This window comes from Olea europaea, chromosome 10 (genome assembly GCF_002742605.1).
Source record: "Olea europaea var. sylvestris chromosome 10, O_europaea_v1, whole genome shotgun sequence".
Taxonomy (NCBI): domain Eukaryota; kingdom Viridiplantae; phylum Streptophyta; class Magnoliopsida; order Lamiales; family Oleaceae; genus Olea; species Olea europaea.
Genome location: NC_036246.1, coordinates 13,414,399 through 13,432,114, shown reverse-complemented (window position 1 = coordinate 13,432,114; position 17,716 = coordinate 13,414,399). Strand labels below are relative to the sequence as shown.

General features: G+C 35.5%; 1 pseudogene; it reads right to left on the bottom strand.

Annotated features, from left to right (window-relative positions):
* The window catches only part of LOC111400310, a 3,598-nt pseudogene extending 705 nt beyond the window's left edge, over positions 1-2,893 (bottom strand).
* Positions 2,894-17,716: the final 14,823 nt, after the last annotated feature.

Sequence of the window (17,716 nt, the reverse complement as noted above, 5' to 3'; positions counted from 1 at the left end):
CGATTCCAGCGGGCACGGCTGCTTGGAGTTGAGCCGGAGCCACGGCTTGCCGAAATCGCTCCAATGCAGCAGACTCACAGGACCGATATGCAGGTCATGACAACTTCCTCTCACATTATCGCCTTCCAAGCCATGCTGATTCCAACGATGCTCGATAGGGGATATGTGTCCAGCGAAAACCAGCAAGAACGGTGGCAGTGAGCCGAGCTCGTAAATTCTGCTTGGGCTTGTCTTCTATATCTCCATCCACTTCTCTATTCGTCGCTTGTATCCAAAGTGCCGCCATTTACTTAGATCTATAACCATAACTCCGGTGTTGAAATAATAGGTGTTCCACTGCGAAAACACGTCGAAAAATCGCGATTTCGACCAGAAATATCCGGTGAAGTATTTGGTGAAGTTTGTATGGCAATATTTGGGTGCTACAATTGTCTTCTTCCCCAAGCTTGTACTCCAAAGCTTCAAAATATTATCGACTAGTACAAGATCCGAATCCAAGTAAATCACCTGCCTGACACAAGGCTCCAGAAGATCCGCCAAGTAATTTCTCGCGTAATTCAACGGCTGTTCTAGTTCGTATCTAACAGAACTGGAGATCAATCCGCGAACCTTCTCCGGATCGAAATAATAAGATTCGAATTTCAATTTGGGGAAGGTGGATCGGAATAAGGTTTCGAGAGTGGTCTCCGAAACAAGAAAATGACAGAAGACATTTTCTGGACATTTTGAATGCTGCAGAATCGAATGAACAGCAGTTGGGTGTGGTGGCGTGGGGCGGGGCGGGCGAGGCAGGGTGGGGTGAAGATGAACAGTATTCCCTTTCTTTTCTTTGATTTTTATTTATTTTGTTTTTACTTTTCTATTGTTATTATTAATTATTTTAATTATTAATATTAAGAAAAAATGCAAAGTACCACTTTGCCCTTTTTAATTTGGTCCAAATTGGTCAAATTTTGACTTTTCTAGTCAATTAATGGTCAAACAGACGGTTTCCATCCATTTGAACCCCCGATGCATATTTTTGAAAGGTTTGGGACTGTGGGTGACACAAACTAAAGATCTGGGCAAAGTCTGCTAATAAACAAAAGGTTTGGTACCTCGGCTGCAATTTTCCCTAAATAATAATGAATGTACCACTTTGACAGTTACCACCCATTTTTATTTCAAAATATTTCTCTTTGTGGGAAAAATAAGGATCGTCTCAAATTCCATAAAAATTCAATTACAAAACAATAACTACGCAACAAATCATAATCATTAATCGATGAAAGACAAAAAATTCATATGTAATTGAGAGACGAAATTGGCAACAAAATTTCAAAAATGAAATTTAAATGCATAAATAATGACAATATTTAAATACATATACAATTTAATGAAATATATAAAAGTTGTCAATTAAATTATTATTATTATTATTTGATATATTTTAATCGGATTAATAAACATTTAATTTGGTCAAAACTAAAACATAGATCAAATCCATCAAAAATATAATTCTAAAATCCTTTTAGAATTCAATTTGTCCCATCTCACAAATTGCAAGACAAGTCCCATCCCCAAATATATATTACACACGGCTGAAGACAAAATCCCTTAAATCCTCCATACTTGATCTCTCAGCCGGCGCTATGGTTCGACTCGATCCCTCAATATAAGTCGAGGACCCAATTTTGTACAACCCAAAGGTGGTTGTTTGGTTAAGCGAGTTATCAATTGGAAGGCCTTCTGGATTATAATGGGTGTTGTCAAGAAATTAACCTGTGAAGGCCCTCGAGAAAACAACACATGGATTTGTAAATTGTATCTTTGTTGTGTGTGCAGTGAATTAATTGCTTGGATTTGTAAAATAATAATAATAAAAAAGATGCTTCTGGTGGTTGAAAATTGAAGCAAGAATATATATAATATATCCCATCTCTTATATGGGAACTTTGGGCAGAATTTGGGAAAAGACAAAACCAAGCATTCATGGTGGTGTTTCAAGAACTTGCTGCGGTGGTGGTGAGAGTTTTCGGCGGCAGGAATATGGTGGTTTACCGATTGAATTCTTTGCAAATTTGGGGAAGGAGACGAGCACTTTTCACTTTGCATGTTTCTGGGTTTCTTCACTTATGTTCATATAACGAATTATGCATATACGATGCAGTCACTAAATCATATGCACAAAAATCTTCACATGAAAATTTAATGCAAAGACGAAAAAGTTTAAAACAATAATTTGTTTTAATAATGAATTCTGATCCTAGTATTAGGCTCTGATACCAATTGTTGAAATTTAATTTAATCATGCTAAGAATCAAGAATCACCAAAATTAAAATAATAAAATGAATTCATACCTGCGGAAGCCATTGTTGATATGAATAATAGTTGTAATAATATCCAAGAGAGAAAGCATCTAGAAGCAACCCTTTTATGATTATACTGCCTCATAAGCCCTTGAGCAAGATGGATATTTTCCATCATACTCGGACCCTTCACAAAGGGGCTTGCGCTTGATCCACAATAATGTTATGAATAGGTCCCAACCGAGAAGCAAGAATCTTGGTGATAACCTTATAGAACACGTTGCAACGAGCAATCGGTCGATCACTACAACAAATCTTACTTTTTACGGCATGCTATAACTTTTGTGTTACTATCGATAGTCCCCAACAGTAGGCGAGTGAGAATCTTTAGGAACCAATGCAATAACTGTATGGTTGGTTTCTTTGAGAAGAGAACTCGAGGAGAAGAATTCTTTAATTGCCTCCATGAACTCATTCCCAAAAATCTCCCAAGACTTCTTAAAGAAACATGACGTAAAACCATCATGCCCCAAGTATTTGTCATCCCCAATACTAAAAAGTGCATCCTTAATCTCTTGCCCTGAGATGTCTCATATAAGGTCATGCGCCTCTTCTGCGGAAACCATCAGACCTGTCCTCAATTTCAACATCAACAGGCTGCATTAAGTTATTCGTGCCCAGTAAATCAACATAAAACTTAGTAAATTTAGCTGCAGCCAAATTTTGTGACGTAGTGTAGGCTCCGTTCCCTTTAAGTACAACAGCAATGTAGTTCCGTTTCACGTTCCTTTTGACTACGAGTGAAAGAATTTATTGCATTTATCGCCATTCTTCAAGTAAACACATTTAGCTTTTCGGTAATAAAAGCTTCTTTCCGCTTTGCTTAATCCCATGGCTATTTTCCACAATCGAGCCACCTTACATTGGAGCCAGGGATTTGTTGGTTGGTCATGTAGATCCAATTGTGCCGCTGCAAATTTCCTTTTGGTCCTTTTCGCAAATTTAGTTCTTGAAGAGATGTGCGAAAAATATTTATCATTAAGCCTTTTTGGTGCAATTTTTAGATTTTGCAACTTCTTGCAAAGAGTAAATTGATTTGTCCCCATGAATTCTTGCTCTCAACTATTTTGAATTAGATCATGAAAGTCTTCATGATTAGTCCAGTGTTGAAGAACTGAAAAGGCTTTCCCTTGCTTCCATCGTGATGGAAAAGTGATATTATTCCATAGAGGTTGTCGACTAACAATAGTATGAAATGCATAAACAAACTAAGATGAAATGTAAGGGACGTTACCTTACAAGTGGCTATGCAATAGATGACTTGAGAGGTAATCGCCAACACTGTTAATTTTACCTTTATGGTATCCCAAATAATTAAAATCCTTCCGGCCTAATGCGTAGAGAAGTTGTTCTCTTACAGAATGAGTGGCACTTGCAAGGGTATTTATGTAATTAGCCTGAATCATGTTAGAGTTGTTAGAATTGCTGAGCTATCATCTATATAGCAAGTCAATTTGTTAATTCGGCTATTGTACATATGGGTGTATATATACACTACTCATTCATTCTTCAATAAGCAAATAGACTATTTCATTTCATCTGGTTTTCTCTCTGAGCTTGTGGATGATTTCCTCTCTGACTTGGACAAATTTTACATGGTATCGGAGCAAATCGAAGCTTTCGCTCATGGCTGCTAGCTTAGAGACTCGAGATGAAGGTTCTACCAACAATTCTTCACTGAATGCTCATCACAGTGAAGATCCAATTGTTGCTGCTTAACGAATGGTAACAAATCCTTTGAATCCTTATTACATGCACTATGGAGATAATACGGGGAATGCATATTGTGTTTGTTATACTTTCTGATGAAAATTACTCAACGTGGAGTTGTGCTGTAGAAATGGCACTCAGTGTGAAGAATAAGGAAAGTCTCATTGATGGTTTTATACCTAAATCTCCCATGGATTTACCTTTGTATGTGGCTTGGCGTTGAGGTAATCACATAATTTCATTATTCACTATAAACTTAATTCCTAAAGAGTTATATCTAAGTCTTATGCATAAGGACTCATCATGTCAAATCTAGTTGAATGTTTCTATCTCACAAGGAAATGGCTCTATGAGTGCCTATTTTAATAGGCTGAAAGGTTTGCGGGAAGAGTTGTCAAACTATAGTCTTAAGAACAACTACTATTATGAAGAGGAGTAGATCTTGCAATTTTTAATGGGATTAGATGACTTTATTCTAATGTGTGTAGCCAGATTTTGATGATGGAGCCTCTGCCTCCACTAAACAAGGCATTTGTATTAGTTCAACGGGATGAGAAACAAAAGGATATAGCGTCTAAAAACTAAACTAATGTTGAAGCTACTGCTTTTGTAAGTAGGTTGATGGCTGGTTCAATGAATTCTAGTGGTGGTCAACAACCTATGTATAATAATCAGGGTTTCAAGAAGGATAGACTAAAATGCAGCTACTGTGGTATGCTTGGCTATTTACAAGTGTTACAAGCTTCATGGATATCCCTCGAGCTATAAGTTAGTGTTGAAAAAAAAAGTGTTCCAAAATTTAAAAAGGAAAGAAACATGTTTTTTTTCTTGACCATTGGATATTCTTCTACCTGACCATATGAAAGATACAAATTAATTGAGGCAAGACTTTTCTTCCAGCAATTAACTCTCTCTCTCTCACCTCTCACTTTCAAGAAAAGAAAAAGTCTCTCTCTCTTCTCTCACTTCTCTGTTACGAAAGAAAATCACTCTTCTTCTAGTGATTAGGGTTTGGGTTCTTGAAGGTTTTTTGTTGAAAATATTACTAGAAAACTCAAGTAATACTATAGATACATACATTCCTTCGTGGAGCACGATTTATTCTGTGTTATGTGTCTTATGCGAAGTGATTTTAGACAAGGGTAGTTCATTTTTTTGAGATCTTGATGATCTCGGTTCGTTCCTTGGTGGAATACCATTTATTTTTGTGTTTTCTCTTAAAAGATGGGTGATTCTTTGATGGCAGAAACTGTGATGTAATAGTTGTGTAATTTGATCAGTGATTTCTTCGTGGAATCGTGTCTGCTGTGTTGATTCTCATAAGATAAGTCTTAGTGACTTGATACTTGTAATAATTTTGGAACATTATTGTATATTTGCTGCCTATTTTTGGGGCTTTATAGTGCAACTGAGCTTTATCCATTTTAATGGATGCTCAATAGGAGATTAGGCCTTAGAAGTGGTCATCGAACCTCTAGGGCTTCGGCCGAAAAATCCTTGTGTTCATTTTTTATTTCCTGCACTTTATTTTCAGTTTTTGATTGTGTTTTTGGAATCTTGGTTAATATTCGCATCCCTCGACTTTTCAGTGGTATTAGAGCAACCTGGACTACTGGAGCCTTGTGATTTCTTGATTAAACCTGATTCCTGAAACCTGAAGTACACATTGGCCGGTGGAAATTGAGTTTTATCAAACTCATTGGTGAGATCTTTCGTGCATTCTATAATTAATCCTTACAGTAGAGTCTCCTAATTTTTTCCTTGATTTACCTTGCACTAACAAAATCTACAGTGGCTGGTCTTTGTCCAAAGGCTCAAGAAGTCTTGGGAATCTGAGATAACAACACTAGTAGGAGTGCAATTGGAAGGTCTTGCTGGAGAAGTTAGTTAAGGCATAGGATTGCTATCTCTGCTCTTAGTGATTCTGCCTTCTATACTTAGTGTTAAGTGTTTACTGTTTTGTGAAAACTTGAAATAAGTGCATTGGTCATCAATCCCCAATCCCCTGACTGACTGCAGTATTCTTGTTGTATGTCCCTATGTGTTCTTGAACTCAAACTTGTGTTCTGTGAATTATCTTGGTGAATCTAGTCATGGCTACTGCTAAGTTTGAAGTGAGCTTGTATGATGGGACGGAGGACTTTAATATGTGGAGCCAGAAAATGAGGGCTATCTTGATGCAAATGAAATGTGCTAAAGCCTTAGATAATTCTTGGCCTGTTGAAATGTCTGCTACAAAAAGAACTGATTTAGAAGAAATAGCATGGAGTACTATTTTCTTGTACCTTTCAGACAATGTGATCAAGTATAGGTGAAACTAAAACTGCTGAAGAGTTGTGGACTAAATTGAAAGCCCAATATGAGCCAAAAACTGTTCTAAACAAATGTTTTTTACTAAAACAATTCTTTTCTTTTAAAATGGATCCTTCTGTGGACTTAGATGAGAACTTGGACAGATTTACAAAATTGACCCAGGACCTTGCCAACTGTGATGAGAAATTATCAGAAGATCAGCTGGCTGTGGTCTTGTTAAACTCTATTAGTGATAGGCATAAAGACCTTAAAAATGCCTTAAATATGGAAGAGACAAGCTTACCACAGAAATCATTATACATGCCTTAAGAAATAGGGTTCTTGAATTAAAATCAGATTCTATCAACCAACAAAGTGGAGAAAATCTTTTGATAAAAGGCAAAAAATGTTGGTAAATCTAATTTTCATTCAAAATTTCAAAATGGCCCTAAGAAAAGAAACAATGACAAAATGAAATAAAAAACTAAGGCAAAGGGAAAGAAATGTTATTACTATGGTAAGTTGGGTCACTTTGCAAAAGATTACTACAAGAAGCAAAATGATTTGAAAGGAAAGAAATTAAATGAGGGTAATGCTGCTTTGTCCTATGATAAGCAAAAATTTGACAATAGCCTGGTTCTTGTAAATGTTGAAAGGAACCTAAATCAAGAATGGATTCTTGATTCAGGTTGTTCTTTCCACATGTGCCCTAATAAAAACTATTTTTTGGACTTTGAACAAACTAAAGGGGGCCAAGTTATCATGGGAAACAACATGACCTGTAAAGTGAAAGGTATTGGAACCATAAAATTGCTCTTAGAAAATGGTAGAATTTTCTTGTTAAAGGGGGCCAGATTTGTTCCTGAATTAGAAAGAAACCTTGTGTCTTTAGGAATGTTGGATGACATGGAGTTTGACATAAAATTGGATCAAGGACACATAAAAAATCTTTAGGGATGGTGATTTGATCACTTCCATCCCAAAGAGACACGGTTTATACTTTTTAAATGCAAAATCTTTGTTGGGCCTTTCAGCAGCAGTTTAGATGATAGTTTTAATCTTACAAAATTGTGGCATTGTAGACTTGGTCACATTGGTGAAAAAGGTTTAAATGTTTTACAAAATAAAGGTGTATTTGAAAAATCAAATATTGGTGATTTGTCTAAATGTGAGCAATGTTTGATTGGAAAGCAAGTTAAGTTACCTTTTCCCACTAGTACTCATAAATCAAAGCAAATTCTAGAATACTTACATGCTAATTTGTGGGGCCCTACATCCGCCCCTACATTGTCTGGTTACAAGTATTTCTTGCTTATTATTGATGATTTTTCAAGAAAAATTTGGGTATTTCTTTTGAAAACTAAAGATGAAACATTTGCTACATTTAAAGATTGGAAACCCAAATTGAAAATCAAACTGATTTGAAAATCAAAACCTTGAGAACCGACAATGGTCTAGAATTTTGCAATTATGCGTTTAATGAGTTTTACAAGTTGCATGGCATTTTAAGACATAGAACTGTGACCTATACACCCCAGCAAAATGGCATTGCAGAAAGAATGAATAGAACTTTGTTGAATAAAGTTAGATGCATACTTTTAAGTTCTAGCTTGCCCAAATTATTTTGGGGTGAAACTGTTAAAACTGTTGCATATTTGATTAATAGAAATCCTACAAGTGCTTTAAATTTTGATGTGCCTGAAATTGTGTGGACACAAAAGCCTGTAAATTATTCTTACTTGAAAACATTTGGTTGTGCTGCATATGCTCATCAAAACATAGGGAAACTTGAACTTAGATCCCTTAAATGTGTGTTTTTGGGTTATGCTAAAAATGTTAAAGGATAGGCTGTGGGTTTAGGGGGAAAAAGGTTACAAGGTTATTACAAGAAGGGATATGGTCTTTAATGAGTCATGTATGCCATGTTTGGAAGGGAAAAAGAGAAATTTGATTGAAAATGATGTCCAAATTGAGGTAGAGCCTATTCAAATTGATAATACCAGTTCTGTCTCCCTAGAAACAGCAACTAATGAGGCTGATCAGAATGAAAACGAGCCTAATTTGGCTGAACCTGAGCAGTATAATGATGATAATACACCTCTAGATGAATACCAACTCACTAGAGACAGGGATAGGAGACAAATTAGATGACTAGCTAGGTTTAATAGTGACGATTTTGTGTCTTTGTTCACTTATTAAGATGAATCTGAAGCTGAACCTAGTTCCTATCATGAAGCCTTAAAATCGAAAGATTCTAAGCGGTAGTTAATTGCTATCGAAGAAGAGATGTCTTCCCCATACAAAAATAAAACTTGGGAATTGATTGATAGACCTAAGGATAAGAAACTAATTGATTGCAAGTGGATTTATAAGATAAAGGAAGGGGAAGGTGGAACTAACAATGTTAGATACAAGGCTAGGCTTGTTGCCAAGGGTTTCACACAAAAGGAGGGTGTGGACTATGATGAGATTTTCCCCCCGTTGTTAAATAGACAACTATAAGATGTATTCTTGCTTTGGTTGTACAATTTAAGTGGAAACTTGATCAACTAGATGTAAAAACTACATTTTTATATGGTGAATTGGATGAAGTGATTTACATGAAACAACCTTTAGGATTTATTAAAGGAAATCCAGAAAAAACAGTGTGTTTGTTGAAAAAATCTTTGTATGGCCTAAAACAAGCTCCAAGACAATGGTATAAAAGATTCGATTCATTCGTCTTGAAGCTTGGGTTTAATAGAAGCAATTATGATATGATACATGTCTTTATTGCAAAGGAAATGGAGGTAAAGATTCTTTGTATCTTGTGATTTATGTTGATGATATGCTTCTTGCTAGTGCCAATAAATCTGAAATTGATGATATCAAACACAAATTAAAATCAGAATTTGATATAAAGGATCTTGGTTCCGCTAAGAAAAATACTTGGCACGCATATTATAAGAGATGAAAAATCTGATTGCTTGTTTTTATGTCAAGAAGAGTATGTGAATAGGATCCTCAAGAAGTTTAATATGTTTGATTGTAAACCTGTGACTTTACCCTTGCCAATCACTTTATTTTAACATCTGGTTCTTGTTCAAAAACTGAAGATGAATTTGAAAGAATGTCTAAAATACCTTATGCTAATGCTATTGGTTCAGTCATGTACTTAATGATTTATACCAGACCTGATTTGGCTTTTAATATTAGTGGTTTGAGTAGATTTATGGCGAATCCTGGTGAAACTCATTGGGAAGCCTTGAAGTGGTTGTTGAGATACTTAAAGGGCTCATCTAACTTGGGTTTGATGTTTAAAATGGATAAAGAGGGGGTAATTTTAAAGGGTTATACAGATTCTGATTTTGCTGGAAATAGAGATAATAGAAAATCAACTTCATCTTATTTTTACACTTAGTGTGGTACTGTGATAAGTTGTAAATCTCAGTTACAAAAAATTGTTGCTCTATCTTTCACTGAGGCTGAATATATTGCTGCCACTGATGCCATTAAAGAAGGCATACGGCTGCATGGTTTGTTGAATGAACTTGATTTTGTAGATACTAATCCAATATTATATTCTGACAACCAAAGTGCAATCCATTTGAGTAAGAATCCCATGTTTCATGATAGAACAAAATATTTTGATGTAAAATACCATTTTTATAAGGGATATTATTTCAAAATGATTGCTGAAAATTAATAAAATACCTACTTTGTATAAACCATCCGATATGGGAACTAAGGTGATACCTTTAAATAAGTTTCAAAACTATTTAAAGATGTTATCTATTGATTCTTTTCATTGATTGCTGAAGTTATAAATGATGGCGAAGCTCCTGGATGCACTATAGGTTCAAATTTTGGAAGCAAGGTGGAGATTGTTGAAAAAAAAAAAGTGTTCCAAAATTTAAAAAGGAAAGAAATGTGTTTTTTTTTTCTTGACCATTGGATATTCTTCTACCTAACCATGTGATATTTGAAAGATACACATTAATTGAGGTAAGACTTTTCTTCCAGCAATTAATTCTCTCTCTCTCTCACGTCTCACTTTCAAGGAAAAGAAAAAGTCTCTCTCTCTTCTCTCACTTCTCTGTTACGAAAGAAAATCACTCTTCTTCTAGTGATTAGGGTTTGGGTTCTTGAAGGTTTTTTGTTGAAAATATTACTAGAAAACTCAAGTAATACTATAGATGCATACAATCCTTCGTGGAGCATGATTTATTCTGTGTTATGTGTCTTATGCAAAAGTGATTTTAGAGAAGGGCAGTTCGGTTTTTTTAGATCTTGGTGATCTCGGTTGGTTCCTTGGTGGAATACCATTTATTTTTGTGCTTTCTCTTAAAAGATGGGTGATTCTTTGATGGCAGAAACTGTGATGTAATAGTTGTGTAATTTGGTCAATGATTTCTTCGTGGAATCGTGTCTACCGTGTTGATTCTCATAAGATAGGTCTTAGTGACTTGATACTTGTAATAATTTTGGAACATTATTGTATATTTGCTACCTATTTTTGGGGCTTTATAGTGCAATCGACCTTTATTCATTTTAATGGATGCTCAACAGGGGATTAAGAGTTAGAAGTGGTCGCCGAACCTCTGGGCTTCGGCCGAAAAATCCTTGTGTTCATTTTTTATTTCCTGCACTTTATTTTCAATTTTTGATTGTGTTTTTGGAATCTTGGTTAATATTCGTATCCCTCAACTTTTCAGTTAGCAAAGAACAAAGGTTAGGAATATTCTTCAAGTGCTAATCAAGTGACTGGATTCACTACCTTTCTAAACATGTCCAATACATTCTCCAATTTGACTATCACACCAGAGCAATGTCAATAGGTCCTCAATATATTGAAACCACAGTTTTAGACTCAGTTCTCAAATCTAGCCTTTCATTCTGGTAGTATTGCAGATCAGAGTCATGTTAATCTAGCAGCTAGTCCACTTCGTGATTTGCAATTTTCTTCACCAAAAGTACCAGCCATGCTAGATGTCTTAGCCTTTTCAGTTAATAGTTTTTGTTTGGCTATTTCAGACATAGAGGAAAAATGGATCATTGACATTAGTGCCACGGATCAGGAAAAATGGATCATTGACATTAGTGCCACGGATCATATGGTATGCTCTATTATATACTTAACCACCATTATTGCTGTAGTAAAGAGCATTGTTAAGCTTCTTAATGTGGTTACTGCTATTGTGACTCACATAGGAATAGTGAAGTTGTCTGAAAACCTTTCCTTGTCTAATGTATTATGTGTTATTTCTCTCAAATGTAACTTGATCTCTGCCAGTGAACTCATTTTCTCTCATCATTGCTATCTAATATTCTTCTTCAATTATTGCTTCTATGGGTGGGCATGGTCTAGTTCGATTTGGTTCTCATTAGAATCGAACCGGACCCGAAACTTTAGAGTATTTAGTAAGTGAAACCGTTGAGTCAAAATTTAATTATGGAACCATTCGGGTTTGATTTTCTTCGGCTCTCAGGTTCTATACTATAATTAATTTTTTTAATATTTACAAAACTACATTAAGTCAACTAATGCCATGTTCAATTTTAACTCTTACAAAATAATGTAGTCCAATCTTATATGTTTTTTGTGTCTCTTTTTGATGAGTTCTTCATAGATTTGATTGTTAAAATCATAGGAAGAGGACGATAACAAGCTTACACTAATTAAGAGAGGAGTTGTCAAGCTTCAATTTGATTTCTCCAGAACGATAGAAATGGTACTACAGTAGAATAATATATTTGGGTAAAACTTATGTCAATTTGATTAAATTGGGCTTGGATTGAAAATTAGAAATAGAAAAATCATATTTTGAGCTAAATTAACTAATTAGCAAATTTATTTAGAAAAAATAAAATAATTTGGCTTATTTAAAATAAATAAATTTAAAAAAATTACTTTGATTTTTGATCTAGAACCGAGAATTGAATCGAACTCATCGATTTTCAATTCAAATACCTATTCGAGTATTTAACTTAAGAAGAACTGCTCAGTTCGAGTCCGATTTTGGAGGTTTGCCCAGCACTAATTGCTTCATTCAGGACTTCTCTACACTGACAATGATTGGAAAGAGAAAGTTTGAGACTAGCTTATACTACTTCCAGCATAGTACTCCTTCAAGCAATGGTTTCTCAGACATTGCTTGTTCTGCAAAATCTGCATTTTATCAACCTCATTTGAATCCTTCTACTCTTATACATACTGATCGTAATAAAGTAGTGAATAATGACTACGTACCTAGCTTTATTGTTGTTACTAGCTCACCTTTTGAATTGTGGCATTATAGACTAAGATGTGTTCTTCATTATAGAGTCTCAATTTTACATAAGTTTGTACCTGAAATTGTATCAAATTCTGATTTTCATTGTAACATTTGTCCTATGGCAAAATAGCATCGCTTACCTTTCTATAACAGTGTACACACCTCTCAGTGTATTTTTTAACTTATTCACTGTATTTGGGGTCCCTATGAAATCCCATCTCTTGATGACTCTCAATACTTTTTAACTATCGTAGATGACTACAACATGTCTACTTGGACATTTCTGATGAGAAATAAATCACAGACCAAACAACTATATGATTGAAACTCAATTCAGTACCAAAATCAAGATTATAAGGTCTGACAATGGTGTTGAATTTACCATGAGAGACTTCTATGTTTCTAAAGGCATTGTACATCAAAGTGGCTATGTTGAGAGAGCACGGCAAAATGGTATTGTCGAGAGTAAACACCAACACTTGTTGAATGTTGCTAGAGCACTCAACGCCAAGCTTCCAAACCAGTGTTGGGGAGAATGCATTCTTACATCCACATATCCTATCAATCACATACCTAGGTCATCCCTATCAATAAATCCCCATATGAGATCCTATTTTCAGCAAAACCTACATGTTCTCATTTGAGAGTGTTTGGCTCTCTGCGCTATGCTTTTACCCTTAAAAGGCATAGATCAAAATTTGATCCTCGTGCTGTCTCCTATATTTTCATTGGATATCCACTTGCTCGGAAGGGGTATAAGTTGTATAATCTTCACACTAATGCCACCTTTGTATCTAAAGATGTTATTTTCCATGAAAATCTATTTCCATTTCATGATTCTACATTTCTTGCTTTTCTTGGTTATTTTAGTCCAGATTCCACTCACTTCTTATATGTCCCTATCATGGTCATCAGTTGAGGCAGAATATAGAGCCATGGATGTAGCAATTTGTAAGATAATTTAGCTTAAGAAAATGCTGACAGTTCTGGGAGTAGATCACCCTAAGGTTGTTCTTCGATTTTCTGATAATTAGGCAACAATCCATATAGCCAGTAATCTAGTCTTCCATGAAAGGACAAAACACATAGAATTAGATTGCCATCTAGTAAGGGAAAGGGTGCAATCTAGTGACATAAAGACCATGCATTTGGTCACACAAAACCAACTAGCAAACTTATTGACAAAGGCCTTAGGAGGATCCAGATTTTGGATGCTATTAACCAAGATGGTTATCCTAAACATCCACCAGCCATCTTGAGCAGGAGTTGTTCAAATTGAGTGACACTTGCAATGATATTTATGTAATTAGCATGAGTTTTGTTAGAGTTGTTAGAACTGCTGAGCGGTCATCTATACAAGAACTCAAGTTGTTGATTTGGTTATTGTACATATGGGTGGATATAGACACCACTCATTCATTCTTCAATAAGAAAGTAGACAAATTTATTTCATCTGATTTTCTCTCTGAGTTTGTGGATGATTTCATCTCTGCCTTGGAGTAGATTTCACATGTTCACTTGCAAAAACCCGTTGAATATGTTCCTCATGACCAGTAATAGTTTTGACTGCCCAAGCTTTGCTTCCAAAATGGCCATAACATCAATACTATGTTGTTTCATCGAGTGTTGAACCCCATTTTGTTTGAGGGGCCGGTTCATGCCCCTTATATTCCATGTAGCAACATTCATGATGGCACTAAGAGGGCAATCAGCCTTTTTTTATCCATCTTAGTTGATTTAGCTGGTTGATTAACATGCTTACCTTTAAGCTTATCATTGGTTGGTGCCTTCAAAGTAGGACCTACAAAATCTACAATCCCATGTGCAGAGTTAGGAAGCTTAGAATCTGCTCCTGACTTAGTTGAATTTGTCCCTTTTTTCTTCTTGGCCACTTCAACGAAAGTAGTATCTTTCTTATTCGAAGCCTGCTTCTCTTGCTACAACTCCTTTCGATCAACTGAGCCTGCCTATGTATCAACAGTTTTTTGCCCATGTTGGATTGCTTGTTGCAACTGGGTATTCTGCCCTTTTTTGGCTATGGCATGTTTGTTGCCTGCGTTAGCCACCTTGTTGGACGTGGGCTATTCGTTAGCATGAGCCTATTTACTGCCTATGTCGACTCCACTGTTGACTGTCGACTATTTGTTAAGTTTACATCCCTGCATTGTATGCCCAAACATTCTACAAGTATTGCAATATTTTGGAATGTGATCAAAATGAATTTCCTGTTCTCTCATTTTCCCATTCGACAACATCATTTGGACTGATCGGAAAAAGCTCCTTAGATATATCCACTTCAACTAAAACTCTTGCATATGAGATCCTGTCCCTGGTTAAAGTAAGCTTGTCGGTAGAAATCGGTTTACCCACCTTGGACACGATCTTACTAAGAGCTTTCGGCTTCCAAAATCCAAGTGTTAACCCAAGGAAGGTTATCCAAATTGGTAAGGAGCGGATTTCCTTTTCATCAAACTCAAAAAATTAGGGAATAATCTTTAACATTACAGGCCTATCGAAGATAAAGTACGCCCCCCTTCTCAAGCACATTTAGGCTATCTTTAATGTTTTCGAACGTAAAAAATTAGCTACTCACTAGCATGAACTGAGTATTTATAATTTATCTTCCACGAGTCACAAAGCTATAAAAATGCTATTTTGCCAGAAAAGAGTCCCGCAACACACCCGACCACACTGAAATCCCAAGCATCTTCAACGCCATGTACATCATCATTCTCAAGAACCACAACTTGTGGATCATCAATGGTTTCAAGTCTCATGCCTTCGTCATCCTACCTATTATCCTTAAATAGATGGACCCAACGAGCATTCGTTGGAATGGACTTTTGATCTTTAAAATTATTGTTTTCGAGGACTTGAGGTTCATCAACCGACTGTTGTAAGGCTGTGTCTTCAGCGCCAAGTGTTCGGGAAACACTTGGTGACACTTGGTGAGTTAGTGCATAACTCCTCCCAAAACAAAGTAGAAGCTTGACCATCATTCTTGGATGAAAGGTACAGAGAATCTTGTTGGTCCTAGAGATACAATAAACTTGTATTTTCTTGAATGTTTACGAATCAAAAATGCAGAAAATTAAAAACAGTAAATAAAGAACACCAGATATGTTTTTGCTCCAAAGGAGCCTAGATGTTCAGTCCAGAAGAACCTAATCACCCTTTGAGCCTCGTTCAAGAGTATGCTCAAGATTCACTAAGTTTCACAAAGAAATCGAACAAATGTTCGAAGAAATAAGAGATTTATTCAATCTAATTAGCCTCTTTTCTTATTACAAAATTCCTCTCAAATGATCACTCGGATCATTACTACTTTCCTTTCTAACAGAAGAAGAAAATACATCACAAAGATTTGATTCATTTTCAGAGAGAAAAGGTCACGAAGAAACAAAACCCTCGTACACAGAAAGAGAGAGCGAAAAGAGTATTCTAGAAAACCAGTGTAAAAGCCAAGCCAGACAAAAGGCCAAGGGTCAAGTGAAGTAAATGAAAAACACGGTTTCAAAACTAATTTCATCCAATGGTTGAGTGTGTGCCACGTGTACGGCACACACTCTTCCATTAAGAGGCGTGAGAAAACGTTTTTCCAAAAACGCGACATTATCAAAGGACTAGGCCTCCGACAGTTTAAGTAATAAGGCCCAATAAAGAAATAGTGAGGCAACCTATTTCTTTAACAATCTCCACCTTACTGAACTATTTCTTGGTTTCAACTAGTGGATTCAAGCTTAACTTGACTTCATTAGCTCTAAGAACCTGTAAAAAAGAAAAAATTAAAGTTAGTTTGGTTTTCAACAAATGAACTTCTAAATGTCACTTGATTAGTCTTTCAGTTGATGTTCAGAATTTTCAAACAATTTGTAAATTTACTTAGTGTCAGATTTTTTGTTCCTAAATCAGAAAGATTAAATTCTGTAGGGATTTTAACATGACTGATCAAACCCTGTTCAACCATATTTCTTACAAAATGAAATTTTATGTCAACATGCTTTGTTCTGTCATGATAAACTGGGTTTTTACTTAAATGAATAGCACTTTGATTATCAATATGAATACTAACAGATTCATTAACAAAACCAATTTCATTTAACAATCCTCTTAACCAAATGCTTTCTTTCACAACATCACATGCAGCAATGTACTCAGCCTCTGTTAAGGACAATGCAACCAATTTTTGCAGTTGAGATTTCCAACTAATGCAACTATTACACAAAGTAAAAATGTAAGAGGACGTTGATCTTCTCCTATCTAGATCACCAACAAAGTCTGAATCAGTATAACCCTTTAAGATTGCACCTTCATTAGTTCTTCTAAACTTTAATCCTAGGTCAATTGAACCTTTCAAGTACCTAAACATCCACTTTATTGCTAACCAGTGTGTTTCCCCGAGATTTGGCATAAACCTACTTAAAATACTAATTCCATGAGCTAGGTCAGGTCTGGTACAAATCATGAGATACATGATGGATCCTACAGCATTAGCATAAGGTACATTCTCCATTCTTTTTAATTCATGATATAATTTAGGTGATTGATCACTAGAGAGTTTAAAATGATTAGCAATAGGCAATGATATAGGCTTGCATTCAGTCACAGAAAATTTTTCAAGTATTTTCTTTATATAAGCATACTGTTTTAGAATAAGAGTGCAGCTAGACCTATCTCTTACAATTTCCATGCCAAGAATTCTACTAGCTGGACCTAGGTCTTTCATTTCAAATTCAGACTTTAACTTTGTCTTAACAGATTCAATTTCAGATTTATCATGACAAGCAAGTAACAAATCATCCACATACAATAATAGATAAATGGATTCGGGTCCACCTGACCTTTTGAAAAACAAACAGGAGTCATAGTTGCTTTTTTCAAAGCCCAGGGTCTAAACATAAGAGTTGAATTTTATTTACCACTGTTTGGGGGCCTGTTTTAGTCCATAAAGAGATTTTTTCAGCAAACAAACCTTTCCTGTCTTAGATTCAACTTCATAATCCTCAGGTTGATTCATGTATATAATTTCATCAAGGTCACCATAAAGGGAAGCTGTTTTGACATCAAGTTGTTCCAGTTCCCAATCAAAATGGGTAGTTAAAGCCAATAAA